Genomic DNA, 16,771 nt, shown 5'->3' on the forward strand with positions numbered 1-16,771 from the left:
GTGTTCCCATGGACCCTGTTGACCACTACATGTCAACTTCCCATAGCAGTACACCCCCTTTTTCTTCGCAAAAGGGATAGTGCTTGATTGACGTGTCCGCGCCATTCGACAGTCATCGTCGACTTGATCATATTATGTTGTAAACCCAGTCTGCATGTGTGAATTGTAAATAATCTTAGTAGAGCTGAGTCATGTATGTAAATTCACTAGGTGGACCTAATTTTCTACTGATAATCTACGTTCCGGAAGGTTTTTTGTCTCACCGATCCATGATCGGCAGAGTTTTCCTTCAGCCTAACCCCAAAGCTGGAATGAATTTTGTCATTAGAATCTTAGGGGAATCCTAGTGCGTTGATCTACTAGATTATCGCTGTGTCGCAGAACTGGGTGGTCTATGAGGGTCTATGTCAAATGGGTTTTCCCCCTTGAGATGTAAAATTGTAAAAGTCATGATGTAAAGTGTCTTGAGGGTTAGAAAGTGTTTTAATCCCCTCAAAAGTCCTAAGTCCTAGGTGATTTTTCCAAAGGCTAAGTTCGAAGATCAATTTAAAAATAAAAATTAAAAAATATAAAAAATAAAAAATAAATAAATAAAAATAATTAAAAAATAAAATAAAAATAAAATAAAAATTTTAAAAATAATAAAATAATAACAGGTCAAATTTTTGAGTAAATAAATGCAGAATTTCAAATTTTTAATGCATTTAAAAATTCGACGGATGAGATTAAAAAAAGTTTTGATCCTCATCGACGGTCGAGATCATTTTGACATGGATCACTCGAACTAGCCGTTGGGAATTTTTCCTTTAAATAGGGTGCTAGGGGTCATTTGAGATCATTCGATCTGTGAGTCTTGTGCTGAAGAAAGCTCTCTTGTAAACTTTTTCTGGTGCAAATAAAGAAAGACTTTGGGGTTGAAATCTTGCTGGTGTTACTCTCCTGGAGTGCTGTGAACTGTTTTATTTTCTGCATAATTTTATTTTCAGCCATTAGTAATAGCTTGATGTAGAGTATTGTTGAACACAGGTATCCTGTTCACTTACTATGGTTTGAATGGTATTAGAATTTCTGAAATAATGGCAAGTATCTCCATTGCATCTGGAATCTAGTACTGTTTTTTCTCTCTTTATTGATGGTTGAAGTGAGCTGTGCAGGAAACCCTTATTGAGAAAATCAGTGGGTGTTTGGGGAAGTTCTCGGCTGAACCAGCCAACTCCCGCAAAGCATTTTCTTGTAGAGCCCAGCCAGTTTCAATTCTGGGTCTAACATTTAAAGTTTATTTTTTTGAGTTGCATGAGAGATTTTTGAAGTATCTCATAGTCATAGTTTTCAAAACCGGTGGAAAAAACCGGTTACCGGCCTAACCGGCCGGTTGGAAGGCTGGCCGGTCGGAACCGGTGGAAAAACCCGGTTTACAGCAGCATTTGCCCAAAAATATGCCCTAACCGGTAAAAATCGGCCGGTTTAGGGCGGAACCGGCCGGTTTATTGCTAACCGGCCGGTTCCGTCCTAAACCGGCCGGTTTATGGACAATGGATAATTCTACATTCCTTGGCTCTGTGATCTCATGCACACCAATGTGTCAAGACTTAGTTAATAATGGCTATCCAGATCAACCTTTAAAGGAGAGATTCCTCCTCCAAACAATTCCCATGGGTAAGTTTCCCTCTGCAATTTGGCTACTAAAAGCCTACCTTGCTGAGGTGTATGCTTTGATCTGACCTACTCTTTCAAATATAACTTGTCATTCTCTAACTACCTAATGAATTCTACACAGGCTGTCCAGTTTAGAGAAGCTTTTTTTCCTTTTGTATGCTTAGATGTGTTGGAAAGCTCCTAACAACAATATTGGGATGACATAGGAACCACACAAAGCAGTTGTGTAAAGTATATATCATTGCAATAGTTGGGTAGACGCATATCATTGAAACAGTTGTATAAAGTTCAATATGCAAAACCAGGTGCAGACACAAGGCCTGTGAAGAAAACCAGATTCTCAGAAGATAGTGAAATTCCCACACAAGGCGTGATCATCAAGATCCGATACAAATATATATTAGAATGATCAGAAAACAAACACAGAACTTCTAACAATGCACATATGCTAGAAGTCGCAAAGGAAATGTATGAAAGAAAATAGGAGGAATGCATTAAAATTTTCATGATGTGTTTTAAAGTAGGTATAGAGGCAATTATCAATAGACTAACAACATCGTGGGACCACTAACATGTTATGATTATCAATTTAAATGCACTCGGTGCTATTTTGTCGATGATATGTATTGCACTCGGTGCCATTTTGATATATTCACCTTTGCATGGTATATAAATGAGCAAACTTTGCATATTTTGTCTCTATTGGCTTGGAATCATGGTTTTACATCTTAAAAATAGTTTTGTTTCATTAAAAATTAATTATTTAATGTATTTTTTAAAAACCGGTTCGTTTAGACCAAACCAGTCCCGGTTAGACCGGTTCCGGTCGGTAAACCAGTTCATTAGGTGGACCGGTTCGGTCACCGGTTCCGGTTTTAAAAACACTGCTCATAGTAAATCTGATATTTTGAAAATATTATGGAGGGTTACTGACAAATCTGGCTGTTGCAGAGTCACAAAGTTGTAAATTTTGTAGCTGGTTTGTAGGGTTTTAGTTTTTATCCTTGCATATATTATCTCTGGGTGTTTGTTCTGCCATTGTAGGTTGCAGATCTGAAGGTGAGCTTCAATCTTGAAGCCAGATCTAGGCCTTGGAGAGTAAGATCTGGCCTCAGAATCAGTTTTCTGCAAGGGCATAGTTCTGTTGTTTGGAGTTTCATTTGCATTGCAGGAAAAGAATTTTATTGTGAAGCGGGTTTCTCCGCACTTACGTACAACCATCCTCATCGTTTCATTAATCCTATTGCTGCCCAGCCTAAAAAAAAAAACAGCGTATTATCTCAGCTGCCCATCTGTTGGCCATTATACGCATAGCTCGATCCACCTCCACGCACGTTGTTACCTCTCCTTTTCACGTTTCTGCTGTAGCTGCCCTCCTCACACCCAGTCATTCGGTCGTCGTCATCGCAACACCCTCATCCTTCCCCTGTCCACCATCGAATCCGTATCCAAACGCAATTTCATTGTTGCCATTGCTCCTTTTCCCAGCTCCCATCTCTGCGCTACAGCCTTTCCATCATAGCTGCCTTCTCAAGTTACCCAAGCGCGGCCATAAACTACTGCGCGCAGCATCCATCTGTGTGTTGTCCCCTCTGCCAATTTGCATCAGTGACTCATTTCCATCGCTTGAGTTTCCCTCTCTTCTGCTGCTCGAAAACCTTTCTGCCATTTCTTCCAGGCCTGTGGATTTTTTCACATGCAATCGCACCCCTTTCTGTGCGTTCTCCACATCTTCACGCACCTGCAATCATTCCTCTGTCCTGACAGCCATATTCATGCAGCTAATTCCACCTACGTATTTTCGATTTTGGTTTGCTGCGTTTTTTTGAAAGTCGATTTTTTCAGTTCACCTGCATTTTAATGAAATTAGATTTTAAATAGTTTTAGACGTGTTATAATTTCCCATTTTTTTTTTAGGTTTTATATCTATATATTTTTAGGTTTAAAGCTCCGCATGGAAAAAAAAAAAAAGGAAACGATTTGTTAGAGCTAGACTCTTTCTCATATATTATCTACTTTTAATTTTGTTTGACTTAGGTTGTATTGAATTTTGTTTTTTTTCAAAAAAATCATAAAAAAATAATAAATAAATAATAAATAAAAAATTGGAATTTTTCTTTTTGTTTTATTTATATTAGATGTCAGTTAGTATTCATTCTAGTTAGTATTCATATTTTGTTTCATATATATTAGATGTAAGTTAGTTTAGATTAGGTCTAGATTTTATTTAGATTTTAGATTTAATTTTACAGAAAATTAAAAATAATAATAATAATAATAATTTCTTCAGACTTTTTATTTTGTCCTATAGTTTAGAATCTTCTTTAGATTCAAGTTTCATTTATTTAGATTTCAAGTGGCTTAGTCTTGCTTTATTTAAAAATATAGAAATATTTTACCAAATTCAGTTTTGGCTCGTGGCTTTGTCATGTTTGCGATACATCTCTCCTGCTGAGGCTAAAATTTTTGATGTGGGTTTAATATTTATCATTTCTTTATGTGGTTAAACATGCTTAAATGTTCATTTGAAGATTAGCTACATGAATGTGATCTCTGGTTAGCATTTAAAATTACGTAGTTATTTAAAGCATTTAATCTTTCGAATTTTAATTGTTGGAGTATCATTAAGCCATTGAGCATTTATTGATTATCTCACATTTGGTAAAAGTTAAACTTTGTTTGAGTTGTTTGATGGTAAACGATTGTTAATGAGTTCATATTTCTGCAGCATTTGATAAATAATCGTTTAATCATTTATTTCATAAGGCACTGGTCTATTAACTTAATAAAATCAATTTAGTGCTTGTTTCCCCTCGTGTCTCCCAACCCAACTGGTCCCCAGTTGGTCATTCATTATCCCATAGGGTCTACCCCCCTTAGCCGCGGGAGACAGGCTTAAACGGAGAGATCGGGGATCAGGGTGACAGCCCCCGGTCTGAGCGTTGTCGTGACAATCTGTGCGACAACATTTTTTGGCGCGTTGCCGGGGATAGAGTTTTTTCTGTCGTTGTTCCTTTCACTTCGAGCCTTTCTATGTTTCACTTCCTGTCCGGGTGGTGACTCCACCTCCTATATTATCTACAAGAGTGTATACTAGAAGACATCCAAGCAGTCTGTGCAATCCTGCTTCTGATCCTGAAAGGGCCCTCAGGGTACGATTACACAAACTCTCTTCTTGTACACTTCTTGTTAACCTCGTACAAGAAGCACTCTCTGATATCCATTTTCTTTTTACTAGTCCAATTGGGCACGACATCAATGAATATGTATGCCCCTTGCAATTTTTCTAACATTCCAGGGTATCCCAATGCTCTTCCATCATTTGGGATAGATAAGTTGCCTAGCTTTCAGGGAGATAATGCGATTAGTACAAATTCGCATCTAAGAGATTTTAGTATATGGATGGCCAAGTACACAAGGTCTCTTGATTTCGATCATGAGGATGTCAGAATGACTCTTTTTATTTTAACTTTGGGGAGTGATGCTCATGAATGGTTTACCGGAAAGCCTCAAAATTCATTTGATTCTTTACAGTCGATCATTGATGCCTTTAAAGAAAAGTATGGAGATAAGAGAGAGGAAAGACACCTCGTAAAAGCTATCAGAATAATAAAAGAGAGAGGGAATGAAACTGTTGAAGAATTTAATAAAAGGTTTAATGGTATTGTTAGAGAATTACCTCAAGACTATAAACCTACTAAAAAATCTCTTCGATATTTTTACATTGATGCCTTTAGTCCTGAGCCATCTTATGAATTAAGGCGTGCTAGACTTAATGATTATAGAGATTGCCAGACCTTAGCTATAGAGCTTGAAAAGGACAAGGTAGCATCTGGGAAGTCTGAGATCCCATGTTTCGATAGGGCTGCTACGAAACTAAAAGAACCTAAAGGAAAAGCAATTCAAGAGCCTGAAAGTGAACTTGTTCTCAAATTGCTTCAAAAGATTGAAACAATGGAAATTAATCATAATAAGGAGATAGCCACTTTGCAAAATAGGTTGGTCCAAATGGAAAGAGCACAAACACAAAATTTCCAGCGTCGAAATAATAATAACAGAAATAACAATTGGCAAAAGAAGGGTCAATCTAGTGAGCAGACACCTCCTAATCCGTTTACTAATTTGGTTGATAATGCTCCTCCTTACTGTCGGGTTTGTGATGCTCTTCATGAAGAAGTCGCTTGCCCCATCGTTAGAAGAATCTTGGATAATGGAATGTTTGGGGCAGGTAATCAAATAAATGTAGTAGGTAGCAAGTTCCCTTTTTCTATGGATGATTGGATAGAGGAAAATAGTCGTGATGTTATGAATCCTTCATCAGCTTTTAGTGTAAATAACCTTGAAAATGAAGATGACATTTTGGCTAGGTTATATGGTGAAAAACCTTCTCCCAAGCAAATCATGGAAATTGCTAGAGATAAAGGTTTGACCTATCAGAAAAGGGATAAAGATCAGAGCGGGAATCAAATTCCCCCTCAAAACTTTAACCCTGATTTAAACTCTAGATTAGATATCGATTTGGGAAGTTGGTTCAACAATGCGAAAATCTAGGTTCTTGTCTTCGAAATCGCTAAAATCCCTTCCCAAAGAGATAAGTTACTAAAAGCTATTCAAGGTCCTCAAATAAATATTTCTCAACAGAATACTCGGGAAGTTGACTATCACGATGCTCCCATATATTTGCAAAGCTTAGATGCGGATAACAAAGATCACCAGCCTTTGTTATCACCTTGTTAGTTATATAAATTGAATAATTGCATGTTGGATTCTGGTGCATCAGCTTGTGTAATGACTAAAAGGGTCATGGAATAGCTTAACTTGAGAGTTTCTAGACCCTACTATAATATATGTGCCATGGATTCTAAGAAAATTGAAGTGCATGGTTTGATCAAAGATTTGCAAGTTCATCTATCAGTTTACCCAGACATCATGATTGTTATGGATATTGTTGTTGTGGATGTGCCTGATGCCTGGGGTATGCTTTTATCCAGAAAGTGGGCCTCTGATCTAGGAGGAAGTATTCAAATGAATTGGTCATATGCTATGATTCCTTCTCCTAGGGGTGATGGTTTTGTAAGACTAAATAGAGAGCCCGAAAGAAAATTCCATGTCGAAGATCCTAAGAGACCTCACAACGAGATAATCAAAGAGCAATCTGACATTGGGAACTATGCCATCATGTCTAATTTCATAATTCCTCCCGATGATAAGATTAAGGATCTCAATGATAGAGTTTGGTACATGTACTTCGATGGTGCATCGTCTAGGCATGGTAAAGGTGCTGGAATAGTGCTTAAATCTCCCCTTGATCACATTTTCAAGTTTGTCTATCGATTAGAATTTGAAGCAACCAACAATGTCGCTGAATATGAGGTTGTATTGTTGGGTCTTGAATTGGCAAAATCTTTGAAAATTAAATTGCTTAGCATTAAGGGGGATTCTGATTTAATTATCATGCAGCTTAAAAATAAATTCACATGTAAAAATAATCATTGCAAACCGCATCCGACCCATTCTATCTCGCCACATTGCCCCTCAACAATTCGCCTTCTTGGAACACCGTCAGATTCATGAAGCCATTGGGGTGGCTCAGGAAGCCTTCCATTCCATTTGGACAAAGCATCAAAAAGCCATCATCTTAAAAATTGATCTGGCAAAAGCCTTCGATAGGGTTAGCTGGCTATACATCAAAATGCTCCTCATTCATCTGGGCTTCCCTCATCACTTCATCACATGGATCATGGCTTGTATCTCCACCCCTTCTTTCAGTGTATTGATTAATGGATCGGCCACACCTTTCTTTCACTCTGAGCGTGGTCTCAGACAGGGGTGTCCCCTGTCTCCCCTTCTCTTCCTTATCGTCATGGACAGCCTCAGTCGCCTGATTGAATCTGCTAAGAGAAATGGAGACTTCTGTGGCCTCAAAATATCAGATGACTGGTTCCTCACTCATCTTCTATTTGTAGATGATGTCATGATCTTCTTAGATGGTAGCATCCGGGACTCGCGCACCTTCTCAAAGATCCTCACTCTTTTTTCATCAGCCACTGGGATGCAGGCAAATCACTCAAAGTCATCTATCATACTAGCCAGAACCTCTGTAAATGAATCGCATGTGGCTCACCAGCTATTTCCCTACAGCCTTCATCCCCTGGACCAGGGTCTCAAATACTTGGGATTCTGGATCAAGCCTATTAGTCCAAAAATAGCTGACTGGATCTGGCTAGTGGCCAAGTTGGAAAAGAAGCTAAACATCTGGAGCCACCGATATCTATCTCGAGCAGGTAGGCTGGTCCTGATCAAAGCTGTATTGGAAGCCACCCCGGTCTTCTGGATGGCCTTAGCATGGATCCCTCGCAGCATTCTATCTCGATTTCAGCAAACCTGTAATAGGTACCTATGGAATGGGGCAAAAGACAAGCGCATATTCGCATGGATCGGATGGAAGAGGATTGCCACTCCCAAGAAATGGGGGGGCTGGGGACTAAAGGATCTCCCATCTTTTGCACAGGCTTTGGCTGCAAAAATGGGATGGACCCTTATCTCTGGGGAAAATCTGTGGACTCACATGGTATACCATAAATACATATGGCCCCTACAGATTATGGATTGGATCCGCCTTCCCTCTTGGCCCAAAGCTGGGATCTCCTCCGTCTGGAAAGCACTACTTCATGCTTTACCCCTTATCAGAGAAAACTTGATATGGAGAATTAATGATGGCACACTGGTCAGGGTTGGGCTGGACCCTTGGAATGATAGCGGGGGCAGACACATCCTACCGGAAGCACTCATCCGGTTCCTGCACACACAAGGGATCACACACATTGCAGACATAGCAGATCAGCAGAATACCTCCATATTTGAACAGGGCTGGAAATCCGCAGACCAAATCAACATTCCGCCACAGTGGCATCAAGACTAGAGGGTGTACACCAATGCTTTATCAGAAGCACACATTAGAATCAAGCAGGGTCCCGATGAGCTTGTATGGCATCCCTCAAAACACGGTATCTACACTCCAAAAGATGGATACCTCACCCTCATCTCACACAAGATCCCGGATCGTATTGCTTTCTGGTGGAACTCCATCTGGAAGCTCACGGCACCTCCCAGACAAAAATTATTTTTTTGGTGCATCCTTAAGGGTGTTGTTCCCACGGGAGACTATCTCACGAGACGAGCTGTACACGGACCATCCTGGTACATCCTCTGCAAACAGGATGCTGAAACATGCGTCCACCTCTTTCTCAAATGCCCCACCATGACCCACATTTGGCAATCCATCGCCTCTGATATAAAATACTCAGGCAAATGGGAGGGCGAGGATATTAATCTTATCTGGGAAACCTGGTACAACCAACACAGAAGCTCCAAACTACAAAGCCTGCCCATTATTATCTGCTGGTTCCTCTGGCTAGCACGGAACCGCTTGACTTTTGAGGACAAAGAGGTACACTGGCCACACCTCTCGGCAAAGATCATCGTTGTTTTTAATGAAATACCAGAGCCTGCACAGCCACAGCCCCGTCGGCCTCATGATCCTCCTCACATCAACCAGAACTATCCGTGGGCTTTTTTCGATGGAGCTGCCCAGCAACAGGGGTGTGGGGGTGGCTTCATACTCCACAAAACTGAAATGCATTACTTCAAAGCAAAGCTGGGTTTGGGTGCTGGTTCAAATAATTACGCTGAGCTCATTACCCTCCGCCATCTTCTACATTTTGCATTGAGTCACAATTGCTTGCATCTGAACATATATGGAGATTCAAAGATTGTCATAGATTGGTTCAACAATAACACTGCATGTCACACTCACACACTCAGCAGCATATTGGATGAAATAAATTTATTGAAGGCACAGTTTATTGATATATCTTGCTATCACATCTACAGGGAACACAACAACAGTGCCGACCAACTATCCAAGGAGGCCACGGCACTTCCCAGAGGCGAGTGGATGATAAATGAACAGCGAAGCGACAATGCTTACCAATACTACCACCGCCCGTATATAGATGCACAGTATCACCGGGCAGCCAACCCATGAACATGTTTATGATCAGATATTTTTTGTTTTTGAACATTATTGTATATAGCTGAACAGAACTACTGATAGCCCTGCGCGGCAACTTACATATATGATGATACAGAACATCCTATGAGATGCTTTTTTGCTCTTTTTGTATAGACAGTACAGAAAGTTTTTTTTTTGAATCAGCCACATATGGCGAAAGAACATACAGCATATGCTAACCGCATCTACAATATGTAATTTTTTCCAAATAATGAAAAGATTACGATTTTTCCAGTGGAAAAAAAAAAAAAATTCACATGTAAAAATCAAAGATTAAGGAATTATCGGAATGTTGTGTGGGATACTATGGAGCACTTTGATGCCCTTGAGCTCAAAGCTATCCCAAGAGAGCAAAATAGTTTGGCAGATGAACTTGTCGTAGCTGCTACTACTTTCCAGTGATCTGATTAGCTAATTAAGGATAAGATCAAAATGGAAGTAATATTTAGACCATTTGTTCCAGATAACTCAGAGCATTGGCAAGTCTTTAATGATGAAAAGCAAGTCATTCGTTTTCTTAATAGTTTGGATAAGTTTGAGGATTTCCGGATAGATTTTGAGGAGGATGGATCTTTAAATCATGAGCATATCATAAATCCTACTCCTAGGAATGTGGTTGCCTTAGAGCAACATTTTCATCGGCATGATACCACGAAGTTGAGAGAAGAAAATAAGATGAACCCAGGCAAATATATCGAGATAAACATTGGTACTTTTGAAAACCCAAAGATTGTTAAAATTGGTAGAGGTACTAGTGTGGAGGAAAGAAAAAAGTTAACTAATTTACTTCGCGAATATCGAGATGTTTTAGCGTTTTCTTATGATGAATTAAAGGGCTATAGGGAAGATGTCATGGAACATACTATCCCCTTAAAAGATGAAATGCTAAACCCTTTCACCAGAAACTTAGGCAAATTAATCTAAATTAGCCCCTTTGGTTCAGAAAGAGCTTGCGAAAATGCTTGCAGCAGGAATTATCGCTCAAACAAGGCATTCGACATGGTGTTCAAATCTGGTGATTGTTAGGAAAAAGAATAGTACGATAAGGCTTTCTGTCGATTTTCGAAACCTTAATCTAGCATGCAAGAAAGATAATTACCCTTTGCCAAACATGGAGACTTTGCTGCAAAGAGTAACCGGTTCTCCAATGATGTCGTTACTAGATGGTTTTTCTGGGTACAATCAGGTATGGGTTAAAAAGGAAGATCGTCATAAAACCACATTCACCACGCCACGGGGTACTTTTGAATACATCAGAATGCCGTTTGGATTAACCAACGCTGGGGCTACATTTCAAAGGGCTATGGATTATGCCTTAAAGGGGTTAATCGGGAAATTTATTGAGATTTACCAAGATGATCTTACTGTATTTTCTAAAGATGGTATCAGTCATATAAATCATCTTAGACAAGTTTTCAATAGATGTAGAGAATACGGGATTTCTTTGAATCCAGTGAAATCTGTTTTTGAAGTAATAGAAGGGAAATTACTTGGTGATATCATTTCTAAGGATGGAATCAAGATTGATCCTGAAAGAATTGAAGCAATCCAAAAGATTCCTCTTCCTCATAATCTTAAATCCCTTCAGTCTTTCCTTGGAAAGACAAATTTTCTTAGAATGTTTATTCCAAATTACGCAGAAATAGCTAAGCCTATTCAAAGTCTTCTAAAGAAAGATGCAAAATTTGTTTGGCACGAAGACAACAAAAAGGCTTTTCAAGAAATCAAATGCGTTATTGCAAGAGCTCCTGTCTTAGTTAGTCTCGATTATTCCAAGGATTTCATGATTTTTTCTTTCACTTCCGAAGATACCATTGCTGGTGTCCTGTTACAAAAGAATAAAGATGGTCACGAGCAACCTATTGCTTTCATGAGTAGAGCGCTTCAAAATTCTGAATTGAAGTACAATACCATGGAAAAGCAAGCTTATGCCCTGGTCAAGTCTCTTAAGCACTTCAAAACTTATGTGGGTTATTTTAAAATCATTGCTTTCGTCCCATATTCTGTTGTTAAAGATATATTAACTCAAACCGATTGCTTAGGGACTCGCGCTAGGTGGATTACTAAAATACAAGAATATGATTTAGAGATCAGACCCACCAAGCTAGCCAAAGACCAAGGTTTGGCTCAAATGTTGACTGAAGGTAACGAAAATACTCTTGGTTTATTTTGTCTTAGCGATCTATCTTCGCCTGAGTTGCAAAGATTAGGAGAGCATGAGTGGTACAAGGACATATTTTATTACTTGATGAATCTTGCATGTCCTAACCATTTAGCTACTCATAAGAGAAGGGCTCTTAGACTAAAAGCCACTAAGTATTGCCTTATGAAGGATGGCCTTGGATGGAGAAATCCTAAGGGCATAGTGCTTAGGTGTGTTGATGACATTGAGTCCAAGAAATTAATCTCCGAGTTTTATTCAGGATTTTGTGGTGGTCATTATGCTGCTAGAACTACCACCCACAAAATCCTAAGAGTTGGTTATTATTGGCCTTCAATTTTTTCTGATGTGCATAAGTTTGTTAGAACTTGTCAAGCCTGTCAACCATTCACTAGGAAACAGAAGTTTGCTGCCCTGCCCCTACAACCTGTCATTGTAGAGGCACCTTTTCAGCATTGGGGTCTGGACTTCATCGGGAAGTTCCATGAAAATTCTAGCAATGGCTATTCATGGATTTTGACTGCTACGGATTATTTCAATAAATGGGTTAAAGCCATTCCTGCTAAGAATGCCACTGAAAAGGTTATTATGGATTTCATTGAAAATATTACTAGATTTGGTGTCCCTGCTAAGATCACTACTGACAATGCCAAATCTTTTAGTTCCTCAGAGTTTTCATCTTTTTGCTTCAAGTATGGCATTGTCTTATCTCATTCGTCAAATTACTATCGTCAGGGTTGTTAGTGTCAGTCTTTACAGCCTTCCTCCAGTGATCAAATGTGCTCTTACATAGTGATTTTGAAGTGTCAAGGTCAAATTTTGTCATTTCAGTGAGTCTTCAAGCAAAATTTGGTCACTAGGCATTAGGTCTAGGGTTTGCCTAAATGTCAGTCCATGTCACTATTCAGCTGAGTCTATCATCATTCATATGGTTGTCATTATCATATCAGTGTCTAATGAGTCATTTTACACCTGGTCCATGCTTCAGTTGCCACCCAGGCAAGGTCATTTCCCTCTCCTAGGGTTTTGAAGCCAATTTCTCTTGGATGGTCAAATCACCGGCAAAACTTGTTTCCTGATGTTCATACACCTTCCCCTATCCTTAACGTACCTTATAAAACACTTCCCATCCCTTAGATCCGCCAAATTCCTCATTTTTGCACAAACCCTAGTTTCTAGCTACAATCTGGCAATTTTCTAAGTTTGGCCTGTGTTTTGCCCTTTTCGACCCCTTCCCCTCACTCAATCACTGAGATTCCACTTTCCCCTGTTTCCTAACATCCTTCCCCACTCCCAAAAATTTCCCCAAGAATTTAGAAGCCCCCTATCCCCTTCATCTCGCTCCATTTCGACAAAATTCCTTGCTTCACACATCGGGACAAGTCACACTCAAATGATGTTCCAGAGCAATCAAAGATGAATTTTGCAAAACTGAGAGAGGTTTTTGTCCACAACATGCCAAGGAAGAAAAGCCTCTTTCACTTTTTACACAGGTGTCATGGTTTGAGAGAAATGTCAAAAATACCGGCGAGAACAAAGGTGCTCCAAGGACGGTTGGCCAAAGCACAAAAACAAAGGAAAACGCCCGATCCACTCCAAACTTTGGCCAAAGCCTCTTTGACTCAGCATGGTACTTGATTGGGGACTCCCAGCCCAAATTTCAAGAAATTTGGAGAAAATTTTGTCATTTGTGAATTTTTTGTGCAATTTACAGGTTTTTCCCAAGAACTGGTCTCACCCCGGGTGAGACCAGTTTGAAGGGCTGCTCGGAATTTTGAAAACTTGGCATTTTTGGAAAGGGAATTCAAAAAGAAAAATTACCAATACTTGGGAGAAGCCTGATTTTGAGTTTTGAGCCTCCAAAAGCTCAAAATACACCTAAAAAATGACTTTCTGCCCACTTTTTGAGTTGCAGAAAGTGACCTTGGGAGAAATGGTTTTTGAGGGGTCAAATCAACACCAAATTCAGAAATTCCACTTGGGATGGAAAGTAGACAGGCCAAGCTTTCCAATGAGCCATCTTGCACCTGATTTGGACCAGTGGAACCCACTCAAAAACAGCTGTGAAAGGGCGCGACCAGAACTTCCAGGGGCGCGACCAGAACTTCCAGATTTGCCAGAATTCACATTTTTGGTCAAAAAACATTGTTTTGACTATGGTTGACTATTTTTACTTGTAGATGAAGGATAAATGTAATATTTTCATGGCACTTTGGTAGTTTTTATCTTTCTTTACCCTTCTAGAAGCTTCCATGATGTAAAAAGTGAAAAATTAATGCATGGATGAGTTAGCTAAGTAATAGAGGCAAGTTGTTGGGCTCCCTATTTTCTAGTTCTTAGTTTAGAATTAGTTCAAACTGCTCCTAGGAAGCTAAGCTCGACCCCTAGAGGTGGGGAAAGGAGTTAGATGGTCTAGATGGTCTATATTATGCTCTCTCCTTCTCATTTTCATGGTTGGACTCTTGTGGGAGAAAGCATTATTGTGTATTGTACATCTACTTTTGCAATTTAAGGAAAGGAAGGCCAGGGTTTTGCAGACTTCATTGTGGATTCTTGTGGATCATTGTGTTGATGGTGTGTCTTCTAATTGTTACTGTAAGTTTGTTTATGTGTTACACCTCTCTTTCTTTGCTGCTAATTGAACAAGATAAAGTGATAAAGTTTGAATTCATGCATGCCATGCTCAGCTTTTAATTCTGTTCAATATCTATGTTTTCCACTGTTTAAAGAGGATTCAAAGTCCTTGTTTGCCCTCTTTAACCTCCTCTCTTTCTTCCCTGATCACTCATCCAAGCCAAAGGCATCAGCACAAGTTCCTACCTTGCCCCAAAGATCCCCCTGCAAAAACTGTGCTCAATCCCCGCACCCTGAATTGCACTCCCTCCAATTGCCACCAAAAAACCAAAAATCTTTAAATCAACCCCCCTTTATCAATTTACTAGCCTAATATCTTTGATCCTAATTGGTCAGCCTAATTATATTATAAGATCTATCGAATCTGACCCGAGAGAGCCTTCTCATACCTCGTAGGGCTAGCTACGAGGTGAAATGGTTTGATGTAGCCTTGAGAGTTTGTCTATCTCAGCCTAGGTGAATTCCAAGCGCTAACAAGGGTAATGGTCTGGCCTAATCAAGTAACAAGAATCTCATAACCATTATCAAGAAGATAGTAGGAGATAATAAGAGATCATGGGATAGCAAAATCAAGTATGCTTTATGGGCAGATAGAATCACTAAGAAGAAAGCTACTGGTAAATCTCCCTTTGAATTAGTTTATGGCTTGGATGTAACCTTACTTGTGCACCTGAAATTGCCAGCTTATCAGCTCCTTCAGAATTTTTCTACTAATAAAGATGTTGTTCAGAATAGAATAGATCAGATTGTGGAGTTAGATGAAGCTCGTAGGATAGCTTTTGATGCTATATGTAAAAATCAATCTAACATTAAGAAAATCTTTGATAAATTCTCTCGATCTAGATCTTTGCAGGTGGGAGATATGGTACTTCTTTGGGATCGCAAGAATGAGAAACCAGGAAAACATAAGAAGTTCGACAGTTTGTGGCTGGGACCATACATCATTCGAGATATAGCTGGACCAAACTCATTCCACTTGAGCAGATTGGATGGTGAACCGCTTGATCTACCTGCGAATGGCCAAATGGTCAAGTTGTTCTTCAAAGATGAAAGCTGGTGCCACAGGGCATCCTTTGTATTGTATTTCTAACCCTACTCCTTGTTATTTCAACATTTTTTTTTCTGTTTTAGGATTAGATTTACTTTCCTTGTTAATAAATGAAGAGCTTATATCTTTCATGTGCTTAAATGTTATATGATGATTTTTGGATGGACGCTACTTATTTCTGTTGTGTGTTGCGTGGATGCAAATTCTGGATTCTCACATTCCTGCAGTGCAGCAACGTGTCCCCAAGTAGAGCCAAATGTTGACCACTACGTGTCAACTTCCCATAGCAGTACACCCCCTTTTCTTCGCAAAAGGGATAGTGCTTGATTGACGTGTCCATGCCATTCGACAGTCATCGTCGACTTGATCATATTATGTTGTAAACCTAGTCTGCATGTGTGAATTGTAAATAATCTTAGCAGAGTTGAGTCATGTATGTAAATTGCCTAGGTGGACCTAATTTTCTAGTGATAATCTACGTTCCGGAAGGTTTTTTGTCTCACCGATCCATGATCGGCAGAGTTTTCCTTCAGCCCAACCCCAACGCCGGAATGAATTTTGTCATTAGAATCTTAGGGGAATCCTAGTGCATTGATCTGTTAGATTATAGTTGTGTCGCAGAACTGAGTGGTCTATGAGGGTCTATGTCAAATGGGTTTTCCCCCTTGAGATGTAAAATTGTAAAAGTCATGATGTAAAGTGTCTTGAGGATTAGAAATTGTTTTAATCCCCTCATAAGTCTTAAGTCCTAGGTCCTAGGTGATTTTTCCAAAGGCTAAGTTCGAGGATCCATTTAAAAATAAAAATTAAAAAATTGAAAGAAGAAAAGAAAAAAAGAAAAGAAAAGAAAGAAGAAGATATAAATAATTTAAAAATTTAAAAAATTAAAAAAATTAAAAATAAATAAATAAAAATAATAATAAAATTTAAAAAAATAATTACAAAATAATAAAATAAAAATTTTAAAAATAATAAAATAATAAGAGGTCAAATTTTTGAGTAGATAAATGCAGAATTTCAATTTTTAATGCATTTAAAAATTTGACAGATGAGATTAAAAAATGTTTTGATCCTCATTGACGGTCGAGATCATTTTGACATGGATCACTCGAACTAGCCGTTGGGAATTTTTCCTTTAAATAGGGTGCTAGGGGTCATTTGAGATCATTCGATCTGTGAGTCTTGTGCTGAAGAAAGC

At 39.0% G+C, this 16,771-nt stretch overlaps 1 protein-coding gene across 2 annotated transcripts in view; it reads right to left on the reverse strand.

Moving 5' to 3' along the window:
• The window catches only part of LOC149198665 (zinc finger CCCH domain-containing protein 64-like), a 215,252-nt gene that overhangs the window by 1,930 nt on the left and 196,551 nt on the right, over positions 1-16,771 (reverse strand). The window lies entirely within an intron of this gene.

This window comes from Pinus tabuliformis, chromosome 2_1 (assembly GCF_031772625.1).
Source record: "Pinus tabuliformis cultivar Carrire ecotype Pingquan chromosome 2_1, CPIR1, whole genome shotgun sequence".
Taxonomy (NCBI): Eukaryota; Viridiplantae; Streptophyta; class Pinopsida; order Pinales; family Pinaceae; genus Pinus; species Pinus tabuliformis.